Source organism: Montipora capricornis, chromosome 1 (genome assembly GCF_036669925.1).
Source record: "Montipora capricornis isolate CH-2021 chromosome 1, ASM3666992v2, whole genome shotgun sequence".
NCBI lineage: Eukaryota > Metazoa > Cnidaria > Anthozoa > Scleractinia > Acroporidae > Montipora > Montipora capricornis.
Window position 1 is genome coordinate 23,997,775 of NC_090883.1, and position 7,928 is coordinate 24,005,702.

Here is a 7,928-nt window from a genome sequence, read left to right on the forward strand (position 1 = left end):
GCAGACTCAGCGTTACGTCATCTAGCTATTGTCATTAATGTTCCAGCCAGAGATCTTAGGGGTATCAAATGGTCTTTTCGAGCATTTTGCGAGCATGCGAGCGCTGTGTTTTATTTCGCGAACACGAGCAATAACCGAATTTATCTTGAGAACAACGAGCACTGTAAAAGAATTCAACTGGCGAGCAGCGAGCTCTTGGAGTTCTGCTTGGAGGGTCTTGGAGCTATTTGGTAAATTTTCTGCTACGCTGCTTTTTATTGAATGTTAATTTGTTCAGTTCCAAAAATCAACTGCAAGATTTTAGCTCATAAAAATTCGTTAAGATTGCGTACACAACTCGCCTCTTCCACAGACTGATTACGTCACCTCGTGAGAACTTCAGGCAATGAAGCAACAGGAACTCCTGAAACGTCCAGGTCGAAAGCTAAGGGGTTCAGTACCATGAAGTAAAACAGTATTTCTGTACCAAAACATCGGCGAAGAACGATTTAAGGCCTGGCCAAACTCTCGCAACATTTTAACGCAACATCGCAAAACATGTTGCATACGTTTGGCCACTACCTGTTGCGATATGCTGCGATATGTTGCAACATTGAATTGGATAATGTTGGGTCAAATTTGAAAACGGTCAAATTTTTTGTCCAACAATTTGGATGCTGCATGATGTTGTACTAATTTGGCCAGGTGGCCACGTTCACTCAAAATTGTTGCTCTAGGGCATGCGCGCTAGGTCCACTTGTTCCGCGCCAGGGGCCAGGAACACAGAAACATCCACATGTTGCGTTGAAAATGTTCAAAATGTTGAGTGCGTTTGGCCAGCTTGTTTAACACATGTCGCAACAATGTTGCAAGATGTTGCGTTTAAATGTTGCGAGCGTTTGGCCCGGCCTTTACGAACTTTCGAGCAATCGAACAAATTTCAACGAGAATTCAAGCGTGCGAGCAATAGACCATGTTACAGTTGTAGCTAAGTTTCCTGGCCTAAGAATATAAGCGAGCCTGCCGGTGACTCTACTTTGATACAAACCTTCGTTCTTTTGTAATGTTAATATGAAGTAATTAGAATTACAACAAGACAATTTACATTATAAAAGCAGTGGGGTCTGTATCAATACAAGGTCACCGGCAGCCTCGCAGCCATCCATAGGCTAGGTCGCTGAGCAAACAACTGTAAAATGGCCTATTGCAAAACAATTGCGAGCACGAGAAAATCAAGCACTAGTCTAAAATTTGCGAGAAAATCAACGGCAAGATTTTGCAAGCACTTGAAAATTTGTTCTGTGGTTGGCAAAATTTAAGTACAGTCGGGTTGTGTTTTCACTAGGCCGATTAATTTTGTCTGGTATCTGCTCACATGCTGGCAAAACGTTTTTCTTTCGTCCAAAACTTCTTAGCGCACTCACAACCGAACTTAGTGCGTTGAAGCAAAGAAAAAATATTGACCTAAAAATGTGCCAGCCACACATTTGAGGACATTTATTAAAGAAACAATATCTTTGGTAAAGAGTTGTTTTTTGTCCTGGAAAACTTATTTTTATAAGCTTTAAAATGATGTATTGCTTTAGACATAACTTTAAATAATTTGTTGTAAAAAAGATAAAATAGCGAAAGCAATGTTTTTTTCGCGCATTTGGCGGGAGACAAGGCAATTGAAAAAAAGTCTCTGTTTCCGCCTTTTTCAATCTCTGATGAAATTTACATTTTCAATGTAAAGTCATCAAAGGTGTTTACCATTTCTATTAATTATCATTCCTGTCAACAACCGGTAAAAGCGTCAACATGGCATTGATCGAACAGAGAACAAGGCCAAGAAATCTTGTAACTTTGTGGCGGTTGAGCATTAACACATATCATTTGCACATTTGTTGAGATGTTCAAAAAAAACCCTCCTTTCAAAAGGGCTGATTTTAAAATACGGGTGTCGCACTGGTTGGGGTAGACATACCGGAAATTAGTCAGGTGCGAGAACGGCCCACTTTTAAAAACAGAGCCGAAAATAACACAGGCCTATTATTCCCAGCGCATTTCTAGTGCAATGGATTCACAATGAATCAAAACAAACCAAACAACCAACATGAGTTATAATTGATGTGCGATCGGGGAGCCCGTCACGGTTTCTGCCAAAAATGTATACTTATGGTTTGGTTTTTATGTTTTATTATATTCGTTGACGTAATTTAAGAAAAAGACTATTCAATCCCTATCGAGAGGTATATCACAATGCTAAGGAGTGAAGTACTTTTAAAGGATTACTGATGCTATAAGTTTTGAATAAAAAGTCCTCTCAGGGTTTCAAATGGATAATAAAAGTTTCTTTCTGTAGGTTGTCTTAACGGGTTCCTTACATAATGTTTATAGAATACACCTGGAGTTTGAGACCTTCAGTTACTCAAGTTTTCTACTCATATTAGAACAGTAAAATGAACATCTTTGAAATACCCAGTCCTGTCTGATCTAATCTGCTATACTCTACTCTCTGCTCTACGTACTCTAGCTGCTCTACTCTATGCTACAGTACAGTCTAATCTTCTCTACTCTACTTTACCATGCTCTAGTCTGCCCTACTCTGCTCTTTTCATCTTTTGCAATACATTGCTATATTGTATACATTCTCTCCGATTAATTCTCTGCTATGCCGTCTCTACTTTACTCAGCTATGCTCTTCTTTGCCTAGCTCTGCTCATTTGTACCCTTCTTTGCTCCACTTCACTGTTCTCTATCTACTCTGCCTGTACTATATCTCTCTGCTCTCCTTCTCTGGCGGCTGTGATCTACACTATTCTGCTCTGCTCTACTTTGTTGAAACTGCCGGGCAAGGTACCGGGCACTGTCCCAAATCTATTGGCTCCACAGGCTCTTCATCATTAGAGGATTTGCCTAAAGCGAAAAATACCATTATTTATTAAACAAAGGAAGAGAAGACTACTTTGATACAAATATATGAATGAAGGGGTATTTTCTAAAGAAACTGTGGTGCTGCGTCGGTGGGGAAGTAGTATACAAAAATTTGGCGTAGTATACAAAGTAGTAAGTCGTATGCCAAAAAGCTGACGTTTCGAGCGTTAGCCCTTAGGCTAACGCTCGAAACGTCAGCTTTTAGAATCTCTGTACGGTGGCCAATTTACATTATCAACTCCGTTGATAAAACCAAATTTTTGTATACTTTGATACAATGCTGGATACTTATACTACAGAGAATACTTTGTATTATTATAATATTTTTCGAGTACTTATTTATCTCCCTAGGTGGAGGATAGAGAAGGAGATCTTCTAATAATGCGGCTTGACGGAAAGGAAACATTGGTCTTAACTTTTGAATCCTTGTAAAGATTTTTTGATTTATCCGATTTCAAAACTCATGTTCGGGCATTGTGAATTTTTTTGAGCAAGTACGAGGGCAACTCTAGCTTCTTGAGTTCTCTTCAAACTTACCAAGTACATCGTAACTCGATGATGAACGCTAAGGTATGAATCATGGAAATGACAAGGCGAAGTAACCTTTGTTCACACCATGAGGCAAGGTGCACTATTGAATTCACGTCTATGCATACTACGTTTGATAGCGCAGTTTTCTGCGAAGCTATGTTATGTTCGATAACGCTTTTAGTAAAGTAAAAGGGTAAAGTCTGCATATGAGCTAAGGGGCCCATCAGGCCTACGCTTATCTCAGCTTTCTGTAGCATGAAGCAATCTGAGTCAGTATTTCTACTACCCCTTGGATTTGTCACAGTATGCTTACTTATGTATTTATTTGTTTATTTATTTATCTATTATTTATCTATTTATTTATTATTTATTTATTTATTTATTTATTTATTTATTTATATGCATTATTATACAGAAATTCCAGTTCAGCATAGCTGGTGTAAATGGAGATCTGTATTTACCCTCGCAACCATGAAACATCACAGAAGAAGACCACGACACCGGGAACTACATGCCCACTCTTTGCGACAAATGCGGGGGTTCTTTTACGTCCAACAGGATTATAAACATTTAAGGTTTGTGAGACGGGACCTCCGGCTTATCGTCCTTATCTGAGAAGACTAGAGAGTCTAACCATTTGCCGATGTAATTACAATTTAAGGTAGCACTTTGTCCTCAGTTATTTAAAGAGGGTGTGAATGGGGTTAACCGACTAGCGACAAGGGCTAGAAAATATTACTGACTACCGACAAAACGAGGGAAAAATTACCGACTAGCGACAAAAGAATTAACTGGGATTTACCGACAACCAACAAAAGTAATAAAATTTTAACCGACAACCGACATGTGGACCCCCCAAGTCAGACCCTCTTTAAGACCCTGAGCGTTGGTCTGGACGGAGTTGAACTCCCGACCTCCCGCGTGACAGCTCTTGTTCAACCAACTGAGCCACCGGTGCACGGTGTGCTAGCTCATCCCAGGGTTATCCCGAGCATGAAATTAACACATGTCGAATCAAGTCTTTTTTTTCCTTATAAAGGTCGTTTGTGCAAATCACAAAAATCCAAAGTTGTTTATAAGGCATCTTGTTGCGACTGCAATGAGTTTTACATTGGTAAAACGAAACGTCGCTTACGTGACCGTAAAAAAGATCATTTCAAAGCACTCAAAAGGATCAGTCAAACTTCCGCGATTGCAGATTACTCAGTAAAAACAGGTCACAACATAAAATGGGATCATTTTCAAGTTTTAGCAAATGGTAGCTCTGATTTGCATTGTAAAATAAAGGAAACTTTATTAATGCGTGACCTTAAACCATCCTTAAGGGAAAACGTGGGTAGTGAAAAACTTTAGTTTTGCTAAACGGTCAGTTTTTACTGCTATCTCTTATCTTACTATTTTTGTCTTATTCTCTCTAGTTACCAGTCTTCCTAATTTTATATATATCATATTTGAATTTTTTCAACCGTCACTTCTGAAGATGTATGTTGTAGCATACGAAAAGTCAAGTCCCCAAAAGTAAAATGCGCTTTATCATTATGTTTGTAGCCGCTGTTTGAAAAATATGTCATCTAAAGGGTCACCCGATCGAAGTGTAAGGACTTCGCCTTGAGAGCACTGCCTCCTTTGATCACAGTACCTAAGTGCGACCAAACTAATGATGAGGCCACAGGGCCTCCACAAAAATACTTACCATTTTCGTCAACATCCTCGTATTCATAACCGAACTCAAAAAACTTCTTAAACATCTGCTCATTGGTGTGCAATGGAAAACAATGGTACAATGACGTCGTGCCTGGTTGTGGCCAATGGGTGCGTCGAGGATAGAAAGACACAGAGGCGTCTTTGTTAATACTTGCGAAGCCACTTTTCAAAGATGCGGGCAATCCCCCAACGGAAAAAAAACAACAATGCGTGCATGTTAAAAAAAACATTGGATCATTAGATGCTGACGGCGTACTTCTGACATGGCTCCCCCGACCAATGACGTGAACCAGGTTGTGCAATGTGTAGCGGGTGGGCAAGCTATATCCAGTCTTGGTACTGGGCGAAGCCTTCAAGGATGTTTACGAAATTGCAGCTCGACACTTTGCTGTAAGGCGGTAGCCCGACGGTTTCAAAACGGAGAGCAAAAGGAATTCTTCTTTGCTTGGAAACGGTCATCGTGTATCCTAGGGTCTTGTTTTTTATTTCGTTTTCTTTATTAGTCGAACGCTCCAGCCTGGGCCGCCGAACTGTAGGATTACAACAGTGGTCAGTTCAGTGCAAATGGGCGTACCAATCTTTAAAATTTTTGCCTTGCACCACGCCGTCTTCTTGTTGTGTCACGCCAAGTAAATCTTCAGAGAAAAAAGTAGGCGTCACGCTCATCTTTATGGGAAGTCCAATCCCAGAAAGGAAGAGAAAAAATGTAATCACGGCCAACTTCCTGCCCGGTTCTCTCCCACGCAAGCATGTATAGTCGATGCCACGAAAGAAACCCCTGGCCCCCATGCCCAAAGTCAATGACTGCGTGTGTTTTGTTGTTTGGATAAGTTGTACCATATCTTGCGAAATAATGTATCCACACGAACAGGTCATAGTTGGTGACGTTGTAAAACAAAGGACGCAGGGTCTCCACCAGCTTGCCACGGTTACGTTGATCACTTGGTAAGGAGTCGAAGTCACCCCATAATCACTTTCAGAGTACCTGGACATGTTGATGTATGCCATGTAGCGATCCTTCTCCTCGGCTGACAATCTGACAAAATTCTTCCTCGTCAGGATCTTCTTTTGTTTGCAGTTGTTACCATAGTAACCAAAACTTGCACTTGCTGCAGTCATTAAACCAGCGAAGTTTGATTGGCATTGTGCAGGTTTTGTGGTAGAGGGCATTTGGCCAGTCGTGACGGATCGTTCCTCCAACTGGAATGCCTTGTAAGTGACTGTAGGTAACAATTCCATTCACGAATCATCAACCTCCCATGGGCACGTTGCCTCTGTTTTGCAATTCGCTTTACCAACAAGGCGCACTGAAGCCCTTGGGATCGGACAGCACTCTTTGCTTCTTCAAGCTGTCGAGCGGTGCACGGCAAACTTTAGGAAACTGGCCTATTCTGTCAAGGGTAAACTGACAGCAAAAAAATAAAGCAAAAAGCCAACGTTGAAACGCGACGATTTTCTTCGACTCATCTTGACCTTTCCTTAAAATGCAATAAAGTAAAGCAATACAAAGCGCAGGATCGTGTTTTTCCAAGCAACTTGTAAATACCAAGAATTCCCACACAAAGATGCACACAACAAACGAGCCTGTTGTCAGGAACAAAACTGAAATATTTTGCATCCAACATGCGTATTTTGTTGAGAGTACCAACAATTATACTGCAACTCCAATGAGCTTATTTTCCCCCCAAAAAGCCATTCCCCCCTGCGGTAAATAGCTTTTTTTCCCCCTCTTCGCCTTGCGAATCTCAGACGAACTCAAGAAAAAAAAAAAAAAAAAAAAAAACTAGAGGGGTTTGTTTCACCCACCTAACGGCCAAAAAGGAAGAATGTTTTAATAAATTTATTTTTTTTTTTTGTGAAAAACTACATTTTTATTTAAAAAAACTTGTCAAGTATTTGTTGCAGAATATTAAACGGCAGATGCAACGTTACACGAGGCAGTAAAAGGGATTCCGAAATCCGCGTGTAGGACTCAAAGAAGTCATAAAACACTGAAAAGTCCCTATTCAAAACCACTTTCAGAACTCGAAGGTAAAAGCCAGTTTTTCTTCTTTTTTCTTTTTTTTTTTTTATTTTTTTTTTTTTTTTTTTTTTTGATTTTAAGAGATAAAAACTAACAACAATATCCGACGTTTTCGGATTCAGACATGCCCCAACCATTATCAAGGTTAAACTGTAATGGGGAATGGGGTCCTATCCCCTGACTCCCGAAACGTCGGATATTGTTTGTTAGTTTTCTTATTCTTAATACGATTTCTATTCTAAAAAAAAATCGAAAATCTTACTAATTGTGTCAACGTTGAGGGGTTACCCTTTATTGATTTGTGGTGGTCAACACGCACAGGGGCGGCAACGGTAAAATGTATTATTGTTGGAAATAAAATATATGAATATAGCGGGAGGATTGTCTTAGCAAGTAACTTAACAGGACATTCTTAATAACAGGCTCGTGTGTCGCTCTCACTGGACTGGCAGGGGGAGCGAGTGGCACACCCGCCCCCTCGATATCCGCGCGCGCGCACTATCTTTGTAGTCCTTATTACGCACGGCAACATATTTCCCAGAGGTAAACCATGGTATCGTTGAATTTCGTGCTCAGTCCCACAAAGACAATGTCGTTATGGGAGGAGTAAGGGGTGGACGTTGTATCCCGGCTTTCCAAAAAACCTGCATCTACGTTCCAGATGGATTAATTTATAAGCTAGCATTTTTATTTATTCTTACGAAAGTGACGGCCGCTTAGAGAGCTTTGTCTGTATTTGCACAAGCTATACTTGTTTTTGGTGCAATTTCGACCC

General features: G+C 40.4%; 1 pseudogene; it reads right to left on the minus strand.

Annotated features, from left to right (window-relative positions):
* Nucleotides 1-2,140: 2,140 nt before the first annotated feature.
* On the minus strand, nucleotides 2,141-6,597 carry LOC138052595 (tyrosinase-like; annotated as a pseudogene).
* Between the last annotated feature and the right edge of the window lie 1,331 nt (nucleotides 6,598-7,928).